The sequence below is a fragment of the Alligator mississippiensis genome, chromosome 3 (assembly GCF_030867095.1).
Source record: "Alligator mississippiensis isolate rAllMis1 chromosome 3, rAllMis1, whole genome shotgun sequence".
Taxonomy (NCBI): Eukaryota; Metazoa; Chordata; order Crocodylia; family Alligatoridae; genus Alligator; species Alligator mississippiensis.
The window spans coordinates 102,752,957-102,774,909 of NC_081826.1; positions in this window are offsets into that span (position 1 = coordinate 102,752,957).

Below are 21,953 nucleotides of genomic sequence, written 5' to 3' on the forward strand. Positions count from 1 at the left end.
GGTGGTGGTCAACCCCAAGCCCCTTCCAATGGAGCTTGGGGTAGAGACACCTCGCCTAGCTCCCAACTGCTGCCCCTGCCCATTTTCAACAGGGCAGCATCATGTGGGGGTTTGGCTCAGCCAGGTCGCTCCTCAGCAAGCTCAGTGTCTCACCTCCTGCCTTCCCCCCTCCACCCAGCTTCTTCAGGGGTTTTTGAAATTTCCCATGGTGGCGGTCACAGCTGACATCATCAGCCGGCCACTGCCTAGCTTGATTGACAGCCACTTAAAAAACTGGCACAATACTGGCTGACACTGTTCCCTTCCTTTCTTGGTCTGCCTCTCCGGTAAGTTTTCTGCAGGGCCAGGGTCCCTGAGCCCTCCACCAGGAGTTTTGGGCTCTGTACCTAGCCTATGAACTGATGAAAAGCGTTAAGTATTAATGACTGTTACTGTGAGTGTTTTGGGGACTATTATTTTCTGCACACTAATATTATTCATGGTTTCTTAAAAATATAAGGGACTTCCTTGAAAAAATTATCAGGTAAATTCAGGCCTTCTTGAGTGGAATTATAAAAAGAGGTCCAGGTTTCAGAATAGATTTATTAGGGTGTGGCATCAGAAACTGAGGACTGCAAAGTGAAGTCAGGCTGCTACAAGACATGAACAGGCATCTCAAGCAGTAAAGCTAACCTCTAAACCTGTCTTAAAACTCTGGATGCTTGCTTTCTTGCTGCATCACTTACTGCTAATGAAACCTTTTGTAACCTGCAATTCTTTGTGAGAGGTTCAACAACGAAAAAGGCAGATTTTTCCAGCTTCAACAGGAAGTGTCAGTTAGGTGCAATTCAATACTGTAGATGCTTGTTTTACTCTGAAACACCCAAGAAAGGGAGGGTCATCTGTTTCTGTCATTTTCACTGTGAAAGCCTGCTAGACTCTGTGTTTTACTTATGTTCTCTAAAAAAAAAATTCAAAAGTAAAAGCATTGAGGAACAATGAATCTGGAATCAGTCAAAGCCTGCTGACTAATTAATGTTTGTCAAGTACAGAAGGAGGGGAAAAAAGATGAAAGTATTATTATTTGCTGGAGAAAAAAAATGTTGCCACAAAAATACTTTGAAGTAGCTAATTAACGATGCTGCATTACTACGATGCAGATGACATTTCAGAGATTAAGCAAGGCCTTCACATAGGTTGTATTAGATGATCAGAGACACACATTATTATATTTCTAAACCCCATGATCAAAAAGATTTCCTTTTTTCTCTGGAAAGTTACTACTAAAAATGCTAACAAATGTCTCAGGAATTATGACTAGCAGCCAGTGTATAATAATCACCCTCTTCCAAGGGGAAAATTGCAAGTTGAAGACACCCTAGATACAAATAAAGTACTTTGGATCTTTTTATTTTGAAGGGGGGGGGGGACAGGTAAGGGAAGGGAAGGGAAGGGAAGGGAAGGGAAGGGAAGGGAAGGGAAGGGAAGGGAGTTCTTGGTTTTCTTTTATTTCATGTTAGTCAGTACATCCAATTTTATGTCTTAGTTTATCTCAGATGAAGCAGCCCTTCTAAATTCAGAACCATGTATTCTGAGCCTTAGTATTCCCAAGGGACAGAAAAAAAAAAGAGATTCGCACACTTCATTTTAACATCCTTTAAATGTCATTTCATTCTAGTTTTAATTCCTGTCACTATTAATTTGTGTTTTTATTTTGTTGAGTCACTCACCAATGGCTAAAAGATGTAGGGTTTTTTATTCAGGAGAGTGAAGTGGGTATCAACACAAAGATAAAACAAGTCATAAAAGCTGCCAGGATATAGGTACAAAATAGAGAAGACAGTTAAAGTGGTATATCTGGGGTAAGTTGTGCATATCACACTGAGTTGAGGAAAAGTTGTAGGAAAGGAAATAGAATATTCTTGGGCAAACTAGGTTTCATTGATCATGTATAAAGCCATTGTATTTGGAGGACCCACAAAGTAGGTATTTGATCAAGTAAATGAGGCTAGGACATAGAAGAACCCAGTGATGTCATTTTAGCTGATACAATGGTTTAGGTTCATTGTGCAAAACATATTTGGCCATTGAAGTCTCATGGCCTCATGTTTAACTTGTACTTTTCCTAAAAAGTGTAGGTGTGGGATGTACGTTTTATTCTAGGTATCATTTTGTTATTTTAACAACAACAAAAACACTTTCATTGTTTTAGTAAGAATTACAGTTTTCATATCCAAATTAAAAAATAATAAAGGGAATGTATACTTAGTAACCAGATCTGCCATTCAAATTCTATTGGCATTACAAAGGATGTGAATTATGCAAATAAAAAGCAAATATAAAGTTCCCATTGAAAAAGTTGGATGAGTGCAGCTGATCCAAGTCAGCCGATCTCCACTGATTTTAATAGTGATTCCTGGCTTTAATGAAGGAGCAACAACTGACCAAGCTGTTGGCTGTCTCTCAATCTTTACTAAATAAAGAAGGCAGAAAGCAAGGCAGGGTGGCACCTCAGGCCATGTACAGATATCTAGTTTCTACGGAGAGAATCATTGTTCTTCCAATAGAAATAAAAAATGTGCAGACGTTCAAACTCTTTCTATACCAAAACTCATACTTCCAAGAGAAAAATAAGCCAATCACATGAGAGTCCTTGGAGTGAGAAGTCAGCTGGGGATCTTGGCCTGCTGTACCCCTCCTGGACTGATCCAGCAGGTGAGGGAAGCAGCATCCATCACTCCCTGCCTCCCTGCAATCCTTAGTTTTGGGAAGAGGTGGGGAGCTTTGCTAGCCCCATTGACTTTACCTTGCCATCCGCACCACCCAGGTAGCGGGCAGGGTCAATGATTTAACAACCCAGTCCCCAGATCTGTTGGTTTCCTCTTGCCTCCACACTACCCAGCTGAGTGGTAGGTGCAACAATTAAAGAGATGGCAGGCCTGGAAAGTGGGCTTGGGGAAACTATACCCAAACTTGATTCCTGGCCCTACTGGCTTTTAAGTTGCTCCCGTCTGCCACCCACCTAAGCAGCAGTGGACAAAGGGAATCTGGTGGGCTTAGGGACCGGACTTGTGAAGACTCTCCCTGCAGTAGCAAGGAAAACACCACCCTACTCCTCACAATTGAGTTCCAGGTGTGTGGAGCAGGCAGTGCTTTACCACAAGGTTCAGTCTGCTTAGCTCCTAGTGCTTCTGTTCTGAGTTGGGGAAGCAGCGCTGCACCCTGCCTGCTTGTAATCTCTGACTCCTAGCTGCTCCCTTCACTCCCTTCTCTGAGACTGGGAGCAGAGTGGAGGAGCAGCTGCTTGCTGCTACCCACCCACTCCCCCCACTGGGGTCCTCAGTCTGGGATATGGGCAGAGGACTTTGCCTTGCCTCTGCTCCCTTCTGGATTGGTCCTGGAGGGAGAGGTGCGGTTGCCTTGGCTCTTCCCCAAACTGGGCACTGCCTGGGTTAGGGAGGGGACTGACAGCTTTTTCAAAGACCAAGTCTTTCCCTACTGCTTCACCCTGGGGACTGAGAGGAATAGACCAGGCACTGCTATATGCCTTCCTCATATGGGGATCACTCCAGTTTGGGGAAGGTGGGGAGAGCAGGGGTGAGTGGGAGGCTTCGGGCTAGATGTCTGTATGCCCTCTCTCCCAGAAAGATTTCTACTAGTGGAGAAGTACTGGAATGTCTATCAGTAGAAATGAACATCTATTCACAGCCTCAGACAGGCATAAGTTCATGTTAGCAAAAGCCTACTTCATCATGTTATGAACATCTGATGCCTATGAAAGCTTGTGCCTCTCTGAGTGAGTTAATTGCTAAGGTGCCACCCTGTCCTGCTTTCTGCCGGACTGCATATTAACATGTTCAAGTACTCCTTTCTAAATACATAAGAACCTTGTTTACTAATCTGGAAATGGAAAATGGTAGAAATGTTGTTTGAAACAAACAGTAATCAAGAAAAATTAAATTAGGAGTAAACATAGGCAGCGTTAAAAAGTCTAAAAGGAAATCTTGTTAAAAAGGATAGGAAAAGCTGGCTAAAGGGCATACATAAAGCTTTTACTTTAAAATTGTAAGTTATATATAAATTAGCAGTCTCTCCAATGGCCCTTCATAACCTCCAAAAAGAAGTTATGCATTCAGTGAACTATCTGAAAAGTAGCTAAATCAGCAACTTCCCCCTAATTTCTGTTTCAGATATGGATAGTGGCTAGGTCCCAGGAAGATTTATGTAGTGAGGAAGAAAAGACAAAGAGCAAAACTGAGATAAGCATAATTAAGCACTTTAAAGACATCACAATTCAACTCAGAACAAGAACCTTATAAAATAATTAGGGCTGACAAATTATTTAAAAAATTAATCACAATTAATTGTGAGAATACAAAAAATAGTCGCAATTAATCGCAATTTTAATCTTAAAATGAATAGTCACCCCCCCACACACACACACACAATAACCCAGAGCCTGTGAGCCCTATGGTTCCTCCCTGCCACCAACAGTCCCAACCCCACTCTGCCCCATGCCTGCTCTGGACTTGCCCGTCCAGAGCAGACCAGCTGGAACCCATGCAAACTGCCCAAACCCCATGCCAGAGCTTATCTGCTCCGTTGGTCAAAATAATGTACACGATTAATCCGATTAAAAATGTTAACACAATTTGTTTTTGTGTTAATCACGTAAGTTAATTGCAATTAATTGACAGCCCTAAAATTAATTTAAAAACATTGCAGCTTCTCAGATAGCCTCAGATAAATTGTCCAAGTTCATTTATACCCAGTAATCAAAAGAAAGCTCAATTAACACACAATTTTCAAAATGTGACACTCTCCATTAAAACCTACTTATTCTACCAAATGAGCTAACTATGAGGAATCATGAAGAATCACCATGACAAATCACCATGAGTTTGCTGAGAACCAAGTCCAGCATCCTTATTCCTGCTAAACAGTAGAGGCAAAGGTATAGGATAACCTGGCCATTAATGAATGACGTGGAGGAGAGATAAATGTTCAAATTATGAAAATGGTCCAGCAACATAGGGAAAAAAAATGAACAAGTTGCATTGCTTCTCAGAAGTGCAATTCAGTTAGCTGTGGAAGGCAATCCAAATGTATCATGAATTCAGCATCTCTATATTCTGAACCCTTTCTGCCTTTGACTACATTACTTCTGTGGTGTATTAAACAACGAGCTTTCTTCAATATCATATTCTCATATGTAGTGGGTGACTCACCTTGCAAAAAGAAAATTGTCATACTCTGCTCACTTATTTCTGCAAACTAAGTGATCATCTAGGTAGTTTATGAAAGTGGATTAGGTCCAATGAAGGGAACAGGTTTATTCCTCACTATATCCCATGGGTCTCTAGTCCAAGCCAGTGTCTATCCCCAAGTTAGTACATGTTAGTATTGTTTGAATCATGAACAAAGTTTCATGAACAAAGGGGAGATCCTTGATATACACAGTTTTCTCAGCCAGTTCGCTCACAGTGGGTGTATCTACATGAGACATTTACTGCAGAGCTCACTAATTATCTGCACAATAGACATTTCAGAGTCTACACACATGAGCACTTATTAGGGCACAGAAAACTAATAAACTCTGCAGCTGGGTAGTGCTTGTAAATACAAGTACTACATTGTTGCAGAATGTTTTTATGCACACTGCACCTGTAGATGCTGAGCTGGCTGGCTGGGGCACAAGGGTATTTCAGTGCAGAAGATGCCTGCTGGCTAGCCTATGCTGCAGAACCCTTCTGCCCCAGCCAGCCACTCTGCAGCACACTGAGCCTAGACAGAGCAGCCACAGTCTGGCAGACTGAACCCTGTGGTCTCCTGCCAACTGGGCTGCTCTGACCAAGCTCAATGTGTCACGGGCTGGGTGCACATGTACCCAGAATGCCTGCGAGCTTCTCAGGAGCAATAAGCACCAGAGTTTATTGCTGCTCATTAAGGGCACACGTAGACATACCCAATGAAAGCTCAACTGTGATAATACACGTGAGGGACTGTAGGCAGCATTTGTGAAGTAAGAATTTCTACTACTTTTCTGGCTGATGAAACAAGAGAGAAAGAAAGAATTGGAGAAAATCATTTGTAACTGCATACTGATAGAACAATTAAGACACAGTATGGGATGAGAATTAACAACTGAATAATAAATTTTCCAAACACTTCTAGCTGTTGTTTACATTTTATGCAGTAGAGCTACAGGCGCAGTGATCATGAAATCACATTGGAAGCATTTCAGGAAAAAAAGCAAGTCAAACCAGCAGACCAAACAAAGAGGAAAAGAACTGGAAGCAGGGAACATTGATAATATCAAATTGAACAAAAATGAAGCATCATATACAGTAAAAATTATCTTTTTCATGTATAAACTAACTAACCATGGTGTTGGTGTCTCTCTCTCTCTGCCCTTCCCCCTGCCCCCCTCCCGCAACTCAATTCAATATAACCACCCCTTAAAAAAAGTCGGACTTGGGTGGGTGTTCTCCACCACCCTCCCCCCTTTGATTAGTATAATTGCAGGACTGAGAACAATGCTTTTCAATTTTGATGCTGCAATCACTCACTGAAACATGTATTGATTGAAAAAGCCCCATGAGAACTCTGATTATTCTAACATTTTTCACTTGGAGTGAAATGGGTAGCCTTTTCTTATTTTGTTTTATGCAAAATTACAGTAATTGGTGTCTGACCTTTTTGGAATAGACTGTTAAGCTTTACACCGCTGGATCTTTTCATTGAATCAATTATTTTAATTATGGCTATCTCAAAAGGAGCAACAGGGTATAAACAGGAATAGAATATTTAAATAAAACTGAAAACAGACTACCCACCACCACTCTACTAACACAAAATGTGCTATTAGCTGCAAATCTGACTGCTAGAGGCTAGCACTTAGATTTAAATTTGAATTTCAAATAATTAAACTAGTTCGGGCAAAGACAAATTACACCTCTGAGCACAAAGAAGAAATGGATTTTGTAAAATGAAAATACAAATATAGGAAAGACAAAAGCCAAACTGAAATGAAAAAATATAGCTCAAAGAGAGAAGGTATTTCAAAAAATGTATAAAATAAACTAATCAGCACAAGCTTCACGTAGTTTTTAAGACTATGTCTAGAAAAATGAATAAAATAAGGGGACTTAACAGACTAACAATAAAATTAGTGATTTTCAGTTCTATCCATACTTACATTTAGCCCAGGTTGGTATTGTATAAACATCATTATCCCTTGACTTTTTGACAATCTAGATGTGAAAAGGGCAATAGATATATAAGGGATAGCATAAATACCCCTGAAATTACTATGGACAAATGTATATCAAAAATATCTGATGAAGATGGATAATAATCTGGATACCCAGAGCTCTCAGAGAATGCCCTGTCAGCTGCCTGCTCCCTATTCTATCATGAGATAACACCAGTTGTCATAGTTGCAGCCTCCACAGGTAACCACTTTGTATGTCAAAACTAACATCACAAAAACATGCATCAGCGCATGTCACAGAGCATAATTGACATGTATACCCTCTAAGAATCCCTACTTATTTAAGGAATGGTCAAAGATCCACTGAATTTTTCAATGATACTGTAACCTGAGAAAATGAAAAGTGAGTCCTGTAGTACTCAGAGCTTAGTTTTGGAGAAAGGAAATGCATATTTTAGTATACAGAAGCATTTGGAACTATATTTTGAATTTTAAAATTGTTTTTTTCAAGCACCTTAAGTCTACACTCACTCCTGAATACCACAAGTCTGATTTCTAAGCTGCAGTTTATTTTCTGGAATCATCACATCACCACTAGTATCTATTCAATGCAGCACACTATTCAGTCTCTTCCTAAGGCCACTGTCAGTTGCAACACTGATAGAGTCCCAAATAGACCTGTAGTGACAGGCATCACATCATTCCAGGGGCAGAAGTAGCTAATGCAGTTAAAGATATTTCAGAGAAAAAAATCCTGGCTAAGTCTCAAACTTAGGCCTCAAGTACTAACCATAAAATAAGGTCTTTGTTAACAGGAGCTCTTCTTCCAGCAGAGAACTCACCATAATGATTTAGGGGGAGCTAAAATTATAGAATGTCATATCAGAAGTTCCTGGGCTAGAAAAAATGGTAAGTATGAAGCTGGCATGTAGAACTACACTGAGGCTTGATTTTAACAGCAGGAAGAGAGTGGGATAATGTAGCTTCTTGCCAGTTTTAAACACTTAGATTCATAGATTCATAGATGTTAGGGTCGGAAGGGACCTCAATAGATCATCGAGTCCGACCCCCTGCATAAGAAGGAAAGAGTGCTGGGTCTAGATGACCCCAGCTAGATACTCATCTAACCTCCTCTTGAAGACCCCCAGGGTAAGGGAGAGCGCCACCTCCCTTGGGAGCCCGTTCCAGACCTTGGCCACTCGAACTGTGAAGAAGTTCTTCCTAATGTCCAATCTAAATCTACTCCCTGCTAGCTTGTGGCCATTATTTCTTGTAACCCCCGGGGGCGCCTTGGTGAATAAATACTCACCAATATCCTTCTGTGCCCCCGTGATGAACTTATAGCATATACAGGCATTACATTTAGACTAGTATAAGTGAATGTAGGTTGATCTAAACTCATAACATTACAGAAGTTCGGTGCACATAGAATGGTGCAAGGGATCTAGGATACACCTGGTGTGAGGTACGCTCAATTAAGAACTATTTCGTTTAGACCAATGCATCAAACTTGTGTACTGTTTCCATATCAACTCAGCATCTCAGCCTGCTTCATGGCACCTCCCACTTCTCTCTTGCAGGGAGGTGCATTAGCATTCGTCTCATGCTTGGCTTCAGTGGAGTGCCCAGCAGGCCCTGCCTCAAGGCTCTCCCATTCCTAAGAATGCACAGCCCCTCTCCCTAGCCCCAACTCCTGTCTCCAGCCTTCTGTCAGCTGCAGGCAGGCAGCAGGGTGAAGGGAAGCATCTGTGTCCTGTGCGTGAGCCTCAGGACTTGGGCACCCAAGTCCTCAGGCAGTGACTTCAATCACCCAACACCCCATCATGAAGCATCCCACAATGTATATACAGGCCCCAACACTGACACCAGGAGAACCCTGCACTCAGGCACAGGCCTATGGATCCAGACCCTGGCACCATATACCCAGCCAGGAGCTGCTATGCCCCAATCCTCTGATACAGCCCCATGGAGCTGGCCCTGGCACCTGCATACCCCATGTCAGAGGCCAGAGCCAGGCACCCTGCAAACCAGACTCCAGAGTGAACCTCCTCCAGCCCCAAACAGAAGCAGGTGTGACCAACTCATGTCTGGTGGGTCAGGGTGGTGTGGGGCAGAGCATCAGGACTGGGCCTGCACAGAGGTGATCCTGTAACCTCCACACCTAGGTCACTGCCAGCAGGTACATGGGTCATTTGTACCTGGGGTTCTGCAAGGCATTTTTGGCCCACAGCTACAGGGTCCAAGAGTACTAGGGCTTGAGGGAAGGGGCACTGAGCATCCAAGTTTGAACAAGCAAGCAGATGCCCCTGGAAAGTTCAGGACTAGATGGGGTATGGTCAGATACCTTAGTGTTGCAAATAGAGGATGCTGGAAATATCTAGGCCAGGGTGTGGGGCATTGCCAGAATCATAGGGCATCGGCTGCAAATCCCTGGAAAGTTCAAGGTTATGGGGTGGGATGGTCAGTGAAGCCCCAGTCACTCTGGAGCAGGGGTTGCACTCAGCAGTTGTGAGAAGGAAAGCTGTGCACTGGGATCTGCAATTACATGCACCCACTGTTCCTTCCATCCATTCATGCATACATCTGGCCATCCATCCACAGCCAGACCCTCACCCACCCATGCACATTGAGACTAGGGGTATGTGAAGCTTTGGTCCCTGATTAGATTCGGCAGAGATTCGGCCTGATTTGGCGGCCAAATCTCTGAATCCAAATCAAACCAGAGGACCCTCTAATCTCTCCAAGTCTAATTGGAACCCTCCGAATCAATTTGGAGAGATTTGGAAAGATTCAGTGATTCAGACATAGAGACAGCTTTAAATCTTTTTTCTACATACCTCTAGGTAGCAGGGGCTTGTGAGTGCTGTTATGCTGTGGTGCATAGAGTGTCCCACAGGAGTGCGGGGGGTCCCCAGAGTGCTCAGCAGCAAACCTAGAAGTGGACCAGAAGCATTTCTGGTCCACATCCAGGCCCGCTGGGGAGCATGCAAGGGGCCCCCCTGTACCCCTCAGCTCAGTGACTGGTGCCTCCTGGGTCTGGAGGGGACACCCCGGGTCCCCCTGCAACCAATTGCTGAGCCAGGGATGCACGGGGGGCCCAGCATGCTCCCTGGCAGACCCAGAGGTAGATCGGAAGTTCTTCTAGTCCACTTCCTGGTTAACCACCGAGCACATGGAGGTTCCCCACCTCCACACTCCTGCGGGACACTCCATGCACCCCAGCACTGCAGCATTCATGAGCCATGCCTGCTACCTCAAAGTATGTAGAAAAAACTTTTAAACCTGTGTCTATGTCTGAATCACTGATTATCCAAATCCACAATGAATCTTCAGATTCGGATTCAGCCGAATCAAATCAGGGACAGTGATACGAATCAATTAATTGAATTACTGTCCCTGATTCAGGCCAAATCCAAATCCAAATCAAATAGGGCCCGCTTTGCATGCTCCTAATTGAGACCCCGCAAGCACCCCCATAGAAGACCCCATCCTATTCTCTCTAGTACCCAACCCCAGTCACACAACTTGGACTATGGGGAAATGAGGGATCTTGTCACCATCTGGGGTGAGCAGGAGACCTAGGACCAGTTCTGCAAAGGGCACCTCAACAGGGGCATGCTCAAGTGCATTGCCCAGCAGATGCAAAAGCATGGGGCTACAATAGAAACTGGGTGCAGTGCCAGGCCAAATGAAATGGATTAAGAACTCGTACAAGCATGTACATGATGCCAATAAAAAGTATGGGCCAAGAGGCAGAGCATGTCCTTCTATGAGGAATTGTCCCACTTCTTGCCATGGGTAGGGCCATTACCATGTTGCACGCATATAGCACCACCAGGGGAGGCAAGGCATCACTGGCAGGGACTCTACCACAGGAGGTGGCACAGGAAGGACCTGGGATGATTGATCAATGGGTGCCTAGAAAAACGACCCCAGAAGCACATCCTGCTCTTAATGCTGGTCCCTGGATCATTGCTGGATCTGGGAGTGGAGTTGCATCTGCAGCTGGACCTGAGTTCCCTTGACATCGTCTCAAGCATGGTGAAGAGCATGGAGCACCTTGATAAATATATGTTAGACCTGAAAAAGTTTCATTTTCATTTCAACATTTGATTTGTTGATGGAAATTAACCAGAGTAGCAACTGCATTTAAATATATGGCTTAATAGATTATAACAAACATTGGTTTGAGATGAGCAATGTTCCATATGAATTTACTTTGCCTCTAACAGATTTGAGAAATCCTAAGTGCAAACATTAAACATACAACCACATAGACACATAGCTCTTGCTGCAAAACACACTCTAGTAAAAATTTGAGTAACCATTTCTACAACCAGAAGAACATTTTGTTCCTACACAATTTATTTCAAACACAAATGTTAGGTAATGTAATAAATATTTATGAAGGTAAAGGCAGGCCTCTGAGGCATACAGAAAGTGACACCAATACTTTTCCTCTTTTTAAAGGATAATATGAGCTATTTTATTTTATTAATGTTTTTAGTTATTTTTCTCCTAGTATTAATAATATATTTTACAAGGTAACATATCTTAGAAAATAAGAGATACTTTGAATTTCCATCTCCTTTTCAGTAATTGGCATAATGGAAAATACTTTTCAATTACTATAATTCATTTAACCCTTCTGTTTTTTGTCATATTACACAACAAATAGAAAGAAATAGATGATAAAAACATAACTTTGCTAGGTTCATCTTTGATAGCTAGAACACTTTTTGCTACAAGTGTGATAGAAGCATTTGGGGTAGAAAAAGAGAGGGCGTCTTCTAGAAAAAAACAGGAAAAAATACACATTTGAACTAAGAGAAAACAGTAAAACCCCTCTACTGACTTCCATGGGAACATAATATTTTCCATAGGAAATTAGGTCTCAGCTTCCATTAACGATGTATCACTATAAAAACAAAACAAATGTGTGTCTTCATTTACTGCTTACAGAAAACTCGGTCTACATAAACATTTTCCAGAAACTGATAGAATACCAACTATCCTTTAATCTTTGTCATGAAATACTTCCTCTCTATGACACCAGCTTCAAGAAAGCACTGACTAGGCGTGTCTACACAAGATGCAGTGATGCACATTGCCTTAGTTTACTGTGCAATAATCATGTTAGTCTACATGTCTGCATGCTTACTGTGCAGTAAAAACCCTTAATCCCACTTAAATTTGCTACTTGCAAATGCAAGTAGAAAATTTAAGCAGGATTAGTTACTGTGCACGGCTGCCAGGACAATGCCATCCAGGCCAACAGGGTGCTTCAGGCTGCTGTAGCCTCTGACCAGGCCTGTCAGCTCCCAGGGCCACCTGCAGGTAGCCTTTGGCCAGCAGGGATAGTGCCACCTGCCTGCAGCACACCCTCAGCAGCCTGCCCTGCACCTAGAGGTGTTGCAGGGAATTGCCTCGACCACATGGCTGACTGTTCCATGTAGTGGCCCTGCACTGGTCACTGCTGGCAGCTCTCTAGGCCTAGCAGCTCACCTACAGATGTGCTGGGGTCCAGAGAGCCAGCACAAGACCTTCCATGGCATCTTCCCCATCAGCAGATGTGTCAAATGCCTGGGGCCCCAACTGGACCAAGGAAGAGACTGGTGACCTTGTGGGGTACAGCACCAGATTGAGTGGGATGGGCACTCCAATGTTCATATTTATGTGGTACTGTTAGGCTGGATGCAGGAGTGTGGGTACAACTGGTTGGTGCAGCAGTGCCACATAAAGGTCGAGGCCTTGCAGGCACAGTGGGTTGCCATGACTGACCGCAATTGTCAACCGTGCACACAAATCCATCCCCTTTATATGGCAACTGATGGCCATTCAGGTGCCCCAGGACACAGGCCACATCCATGCAGTATATACCAGCACGGGTGGCCTGCCCTAGCCTGGCACCTAGATGTGTCAGCACGGGTGGGACCCTCGGGTCCCCATTGTCCCATCCTGCCCAGCTCCCCAGCTGCAGTTTCCACCAGCAGCTCAGGGAGCCCTGGCTAGCACCTGCCTCACCAGCTCCTCAGCCCCAGGGCCATCCACAAGGCATGGCCCACCCTGACTCCACCAGCCACCAGCAGCAGCAACTGCTACCCAAAAGCAACTGCTACCCAAAAGGGGCCCAGCTGGGCACCTGCATGGCACGCCCTGTGAGCCAAAGACAATGGCCACAGCTGCACACTCTCAGTGGCAGAGAGGTCCATGCCAATTTGCCAGCCATGCCAGCCCCAGCCATGTAGTAAGCCCTATACTGGGGGAAGGGTCCTCCCTGCCCCGGCCCCTGCCTCCCCTCCCTCCCCAACCTACCCACACTCTCCTGGCCCCAAGTTCCCCCCGACAACATACAGAGAGGCGGGAGACAGTGATAAACTTTATTGAGCAGCCTGTGCCCCCACAGCTCAGTGGCCACAAGCCTCTCAACATGTAAAGAAACACATCTATGCTAGTGGCTATATCCTCTGAGGCAGCGGGGGAGAGGGGCAGGGACACACAGTGTGGCCACAGGTAGCCCTCCAGATGGTGGTGGATGTTGTGGGACAGCCCAGGCTTGCTCCCCATGCCGTTATAGCTCATGGTCCCATACCAGAAGTACAGGTGTGTCTGGGGTACCATAAGGAGCAGCAGCTGCAGGGCATAATGGATTGGGCACCCCTTGGTCCACAGAAATAGCTCATTACACACCAACTGGGGCACACAACAACAGGGCACGCTCGGGAACCAGTGGCAGCATGGTGGTGGGCTGGCACTGGAGTTCCTCCCCAGAAATGCCCTCAGCAGGGAGGGCAGAGGCACAGGAAGCTTCATAACCCAATCATCCAGGAGCCCCATGCTCCCTAAACCTGGGTGCTCAGCAGAAGGAGAGCAGGGCACTAGGGTCTGGAGCCATGACAACAGCTGCTGCCAGGAACCTGGCAGCAGGGATGTGGTCTCAGGATCACTGCCACTAGGCATCCTCCACCTGCTGCAACTCCTCTTCCCAGGCCTCCCCCCAGGCCTCCCAGGTGTTATGCAGCACACAGGCTGGTACAGTTACCCAGGAGAGGTTGTCCTTGGTTACCTCAAAGTGAGCAGTAAGAGAGCGCCAGCATCCCTTGAGGTGGTAGAAGGCGCACTCCACCAGGATATGGGTCTGGCCCAGGCACTGGTGAAAAGTCTGGTGGAGATCCAGGTGGCTGATGTGGGGCCACATCAGCCAGGGCAGGAGTGGGTAGGTGGGGTCCCCAGCGAGTAGGGGCAGGGCAACAATGGCACCCAGCTGCAGGTCCAGTACCCTTGGTGTGAAGCGCCCACTCTCCATGAATCCTACCCGACTGAAGTTATAAAACATGTGAGTATCATAGGAACTGCCTGCACAGCCAATATTCTCATGGGTGAATATGCCACAGTGGTCCATGATGAACTGTAGGACCATGGAGTAAAATCCCCTGCGGCTGTAGTAGGGCCGATTTCCATGGGGCAGGCAGGTGATGGTGATATGGATCCCATCCAGGGCCCTGATACACTGGGGGAATCCCAGGGCATGGAACCCTGCCACCATCACCAGGAGGTTATGGATACAGAGCACAGTGTGCCCCAGCATGCCCTGGAGGGCACTGCACACTTTCAGAATGGCCCCCCTAGTGGTGGCTTTGCCAATGCTGAACAATTGTCCAATGTACTTGAGGGCTGGTGGGAATAGCCAGCTTCAGCAGGGTGAGGGCCAGCTGGGTGTCTGTGGGGAGGGTTGGGCACAAGTCAGTATGCTGCTGCTTCAGGTGGGGCTGGAGGTGCTGGAAAGGGTCCCAAAAGGTGGCCTGGATCAGTCAGAATATGTTTAGCCATTGCTTTTTGTCTCAGGTTTGCTGGACAACATGCAACCACCAGTCCTGGCTGGCATAGCAAGCCCAGAGGCAATAGCGCTGGAGGTCCAGAAGGATGGCAGCAACCCTGACAGTTTCATTGTGGATCCCCTCATCAGCATCCCTGCCAGTATCAGCAGTGTGGTGGTGGTGGTGGCAGCCCTGGGACAGTGCACTGTAGCCCTGGAGGTATGTGGGCAGCGGTGTTCCCCAATGCTCTGTACTTGGACCAGTACTGTTTAATATCTTCATCAGCAATTTGGATGAAGGTGTTCAAAGCACCTTGTACAAATTTGCAGATGACACCAAACTATGGGGCATAGTAAACACACTGGTGGGCAAGGAGTGAATTCAGGCAGATTTGGACAGACTGGGGAAGTGGGCAGATCAGAACAGAATGCAATTCAACAAGGATAAATGCAAGGTGCTGCACCTGGGGAGAAAACCTCCTACACACCTATAAACTGGGGGGGTACCATTCTGACCACCACAATAGTGGAAAGAGATCTTGGAGTCCTGGTTGATGCAAAAATGAACATGAGTTGCCAGTGTGATGAGGTAATAAGCAAGGCTAACTGAATTCTTTCTTGCATCAGCAGAAGTATCACAAGCAGGTCTAGGGAAGTGATAATTCCCCTCTGTGTGGCATTGGTGAGGCCACAGATGGAGTACTGCATCCAGTTTTGGGTGCTGCACTTCAAGAGGGATGTGGATAACCTTGAGAGGGTTCAGAGGAGGCTGAGTGCCTGCAGGTAAGACACTATGAAGACAGACTGAGGGATCTGAATCTCTTCAGCCTCCACAAGAGAAGGCTGAGAGGTGATCTTAAGGCTGCCTACAAACTCATTGGGGGGCCAGCAGGGAATAGGGGACACTCTGTTTACCAGGGCGCCCCTCGGGGTTACCAAGAATAATGGCCACAAACTGAAGGAGAATAGATTTAGATTGGACATAAAGAAGAAATTCTTATGGTAAGGGTTGCCAAAATATGGAATGGACTTCCAAGGGAGGTGGTGCTTTCCCCTGCCCTGGAGGTGTTCAAGAGGAGGTTAGACAGGAAACTGGCTGGGATTACCTAACCCCAGTGCTCTTACCTGCCCAGAGCAGGGGGTTGGACCCGATGATCCACCAGGTCCCTTCCAACTCTAGAAATCTATGAAATCTATGAAGTCACTGTGCGGGAGGGGGAGCCAGGCTGGGGGAGATAGTCGTGGGTCAGCCGGCACAGGGGGGCCAGCATGATGGCCAGCAGGAGCCCAGGGTGCTGGTCATTGCTGCCAGGGGCAGGGGTTGGAGCAACCATTGCACAGAGAGGCAAAGTGGCCAAAGAGAGAGCTGCCATATGCTGCCCCTGTGCTTGGCACACTGCTCCTGGGCAAGGAAGGAGCTGACCAGAGAGCAGAGAGCCTGGCTTGCTTTTAAAGATGGCTGCAACTAGAGCCTACAGCCTCCCCCTGGTTGCATCAGAGGCCCATTGCAGGGCTGCAGGACACATGATGCAAATCTGTTCCCTAAACTTTGCGTGTGTAGACACCTGCCCTAAACAGATTAGTTTACAGCAGAGTAATTTTAGGCCGGATCAAATACATATGTCGATGTGCTCACTGACTAGATATTGCATACCCACTGGAGAATAAGAACCAAGATGTCCATGAATATTTGTTTAGTTATCCCTCTTTTTCTTTCTGTAATACTCTAGGTGATCAGTTTACTGCCAGGAATGTTTGTGAAATCCGTGAATGTTAAGTGACTGTAAAGGAAAATGGATAGAGGTGGCAGAGCAGTTAAGGGTTTCTGCTGTAGATTTAAAAATGTGAGTTTAAGCCAAGCCAAAGGATGAAGCAGTAATATGTGATGCTAGCCTCACCATTCACTTGTGTTCCATTACCTACAGAAACCTTTATGCCTTAAGCACCCTTCTTCAGTGCACTGTTAGGTTTAACTGGACAGAAGAAAACTTTCTAAATTAACAATCTGCTGTATTTCCAGTGGTAAACTGACCCTGAACAGTTACAACCACACTTTGGGACAGAAAAAATATTTCAAATATTTGATCAACATTTTTGACAAATGTTGTTATTGCAATGAACTAGTCATAGATCATAAGCCAGCAATTTATAATAATTATATGAATAATACATTTTTTTAAAAGGTCATGATTAGTGTGGTTAATTCATGAATGGGAAAAAGTGAGAAATTCAATTACTTAATTGGTATTTATTGTTCATTGAGCTCTCTTACTCAAGTTTTAATGTATATTTTTTCTGTCTTTGATGAAATTCTTCCTGATGGCTTCATCTACACAAGATACACAAGTAATGTACAGTAGGTCATTACTACTGTGCAGTATCATGGGGCACAAACCATGATGCAACACTACTGCACAATTAGTGTCACCACAAAGCTGTGTGGAGACACTACTGTGCAGTAATGCCAGTTACTGAGCAGTCATTTAGTACTTGGGTAGGTAAGCACTAAATGACTGAGCAGTAACAGCTGCACAGTGTCTTGTGTAGACGCAGCCTCTGTTATGCAAGAAGGAGGCGGACATTCATCTTTAAAAAAAATCAGTGTGCCTGTATCATGCATCCCACTAAGCTATACTTAGTTATTACACCAACCTATGACAAAGGAAGCATTATTACCATTCAAGCAGTATGCGTGCATCAGCAGCAAGCACACAACTAGGCATATAACAGATTGTCATAGAAAGTCACAAGTCCTGACACAGCTTTATCTTGGCCCTTGATGCTTTGTGAGACTCCTAAGCTGCACATATGGAGTGCTGGAAGTTTTTTAAAAAATGTTCCCAAGTCAAAATAAATCCCCAGTAGTGACTTTAAGATTCACTGCTGGGATTCCATTTCTCCTATGATAAGAATCCCATATTTATTACCAAAATACCATGCATTTAGAACATGTCAGAGTTACCTGGTATGAAAAGGGTGTTTAGCATGTCTATCACTTTAACAGGAGAGATGGCTCTAGAAGCAGCTCAGGCAGTAATCACAGAAGACACCTGACCAGAAATGGGATGGACTTGATAAGCCCAGGACCTGAAGTAGGTAAGCAGTTTAATCCAGGTAGTTGTTAGGGAAGGAGCTCCTTAGTAGGGTACTGAGAGCATGACTCTGGCTTACACCAAGCACGCCTGTGGGTCTGCAGCCTTAGGGCCAGTGGAGCGGCTAGCATGTAACCTTAGTGCTGGGGAGTATCTGGTGGCTTGTGCAAGGGACTAAAGAGGGGTAAGGAGGCAAGGAGGTCCCAGCTGGCCCAGGGAGTGAGGGCCTAGAGGGCCCAAAGAGAAAGCAAGGGGTAGAAGGGTCAGAAAGAGAGCAGAGAGCCAGAGGGCCCCAGGAGCAGGTAGAACCAGAGTGCCCATAGATGTCACGGGCCTAGGAACAGGGCCAGGGCTCAGGAAGTGTGGAAGACCAAGAAGGGCCACAGCCAGAGACTGGCAGGGCTGGAGGGCCCATGGGTCTACTGGCCTAGGAGCAGGGACAGGGTCTAAGGAGAAGTACTGGAGGTCAGAAGGTGTACAGCCAAAGACCAAGGGAGCCAGAGTGCCCATAGCCCAGAGAGGAACCATGAACAGAGCCAGGATCCCATTGCCCATAGAGGCAGTTTTGATGTGATTGGTATGTGTGACATCTGTGAGGCATGGGTGTGGGTATCAGAGAGCATGGGACTCACAAAATTAGCCCAGAGGAGATTGCTCAAGGAGAATACAATCGATAAGGGCTGACGGGGCTCTAGGGGCATCATGGCCACCCCTGGAGTGGGTCCCTGTTAAACCTGGTAAACACTCCTCTCACCATTCCTGGTCTCTTATTGTAACCTGCTCCCCAAGTCTCAGGAAAGAATTACATTGCTAACTAGTGACTTAGCTGCCTTCCTGAAGCAAAGTATTCTACATTAAAAAAAAAAAAAAAAGCATTTAAGAGAAAATAGGTCTTGAGACAATGCAAGAGACTATGAACATGTCTCACTTACCAAGCATGTAACAATTTTCTACATGGTGATCCTGGTCAGTCTAAACTTCCTATCAGATTCTCTCTCTTCAAGGCGGTGGCTGGCTCTTGCAACCCACAAACCAGTTTCTCTCTCTTCAGAAAGGAGATAAAAAAGGCAGCTTTTAAAGAAAATTCAAGTTCTCACTCTACCAAAGCAATCTTATGCTGTTCTTAGAGAATATAAAATGATAGCTTTACCAGTTTGTGTATTAGGATACCCTTGATCTGGGGTCACTCCCTTTCCTTTCTATCACCTCTCGTAAGCTAGCAGGATAGTTTTATAACACTGCATACATGTATTTAGCCTTGCTCAAAAGTGGGATGTATGCAGCGCTTGTACACTCAGAATAACCTAAATTTTCTTAGATTATAATCTAGCTAGCACATGACTGTCACAACTCTATTTTTTATGTAATATAAAATCTGTCTAAATCCCTCCACCAAGCTGCTTTTAAATATTTAGGCTATCAACCTACAGGTGTTTCTTCTGAATATATATTTGCTACAGTTGACAGTATTGTGAATGACAAGAACAGACTGTCAGAAAATATATAAAGAATAACCCTAACATTTATCACTGCTGAGGAAATATTTATTTTTGTTTGTCATCAGATTATTGTTACTGATACTAGTGATAAAGCCTTCTGTGGTTTTCGTGCAGCTGTTACAAGAAGTTCCTGTTGACTGCAGATTTATAACACGTTGGCTAATTTCTCAAAAGTATGATGTGGTGGCATAAAAGTAAAATAAGGGCAAATAATTTTTTTCCCCGTGGACAGCATGGATTCTCTTGACTGAAATGACCCAAATATTTTCCATTGCAACAATGAAGAGAGAAGACCAGTTGCCTGAGAAGAACTAGTGTTATATAGGCTCTCATTCAGAGCAGAAGTGATAATCACAGATGGCCTATCACATGGCTTGCTACAAGAAAGCATGAGTAAAAAGAGGTTACCCAGTCTAATCTTTTCAAGTTCATTTATCTGCAGTTTAGCAGAAGGATCAACACTGTCCATCTGAGTTCCTCTATAACTTGTACAGGTATTACATTGAACTGATTACACTAAAAAATATTTAAATTGTTCACTTGTTCACTATTGAATCAATTTTTCTCATAATCCAATAGACAATATCTGCAGTTTCCTGACCTGTATTTTACACGAGGATAGATGAGACCACTTAAAGTCCTTTCTGGCCATAACGTCTGTCTAACCATTTGATAATGGGAAATGTTCATTCAATAGGGACATACAGGTTAACTGTGGCAAGCTTATATGACCATCTCTTGAGTACAGGCCATATGCTAGTTGCATTCTATAAATTTATATTATGTATATGAATTAATCTGAACAAGGTACCACAGCATGTTTCCCTTCTTCATAAGACATTAACCAAGGTCACTGTGAAGCCACATGTATTTATATCTGGAACCAGCATTCTCTATAATGACTTCTAAAGAAAAGCATTGTTCCAAATATTTTACCAAAGTCAATTAAGTCTTAATGAGACAAGATATTGAGTTGGGTCTGACGACCCATCAAAATTTAAAATGTGCTTGTCTTCCTCCCTTTCTTATGACAATTCTTCTGTTATTCCTATTTCAAATACAATTGAATAAATAAATACTTTTTAAAATGTGGCAGGTTTGACTTGAGCTAAATAATTTAAAAAGTCATAATCATGAATGAAACAAGATCACTCTTTTTTTTACATTTAGTTAATAGAAAAGCCGTTTTTTCTTGCTTGCTAGATATGTAGCAAGTTTTAGGCACAAAAAAGGATGAATTAAAGATGAACTTTTAGCCCGTCTACTTGCTTTTGTGGATTGCTTAAGACCTTTTGTTATCTGAACCAGCAGCCTTTGGTACCCAAAGGACTAACCTGATTCCTGAATATGTAATTTTGATATTTTTTTGTTAGACATTATGAAGCAGCTATATTAAAAAATAATTAGATGTGAATTATATATCATTTTATTGAACTAAAAGGCAGGCCTTAAGTCATTTTCAGATGAACTTTCAAAGTAACCAGCTCAGTTTGGATATTTTTGTCTGCATCCTGTATTACATGCATTATAAGCATATGAATCCTATCCACTACATTCAGGGAAGTAATACTCTGTTGTGGAGGAATAGAGACAACTAGTCTCTGACACCCCAAGAAATTAAAGTGGTCCTAAGAGAAAGAATAAAGGAATTTTCTTCCTACTATAATTTCCTTGCTTAAAATTTCTATTTTGGATTTTAATAAAATTCTGAGTGAAAAAGTATCTGACAAACTAGTTAGTTGCCTAAGAAAGTTTATGGCTCTCTGAATCAGTTAATCTCTAAGGCCCCAGTTCCACATTCTGCCTGTCTCCAGACTAACATGACTGACCACAGCACTAATGTCTTGATGTTACCTATAGCAATGTCTACATTCCAATTTGGAGTTAGGATATTTATTTTATCAAGATGATCCAGGCTCATTAGAATCAAACTAGGTAATAAGCCCTTTACTTGAAGGTTTGATAGGATAAATTCTCAAGTAGAAAATCTAAAAATTAAACATTAAACGTTAAAAGTTTAAAATTACGGAAACTTTAAGAAAGCTATTACCAAGCTGCAAAGGAATACAAGAAAGTTTGCTGTTAACTGTTTCAAGATTTAAAGGAAATTAGATAGGTTTTTTTTCAGATATGTCAGTAATGTACATTTCAACTGATAATACTGAACTAAAATTAAGGAAAAGGGGAAGAAAATATTGAAACACAGAAAATAGACTTGTCTTGAGCTTAAGTGCCATCTGCTGGAGATGACCAATTGATAAATGTATTCTCTAAACCCCCCCCAACATTGACCAATGGCCATCAAGAAGACCATCAGGAAGGATATACCATCAGTAAATGGATCTCTACTGACA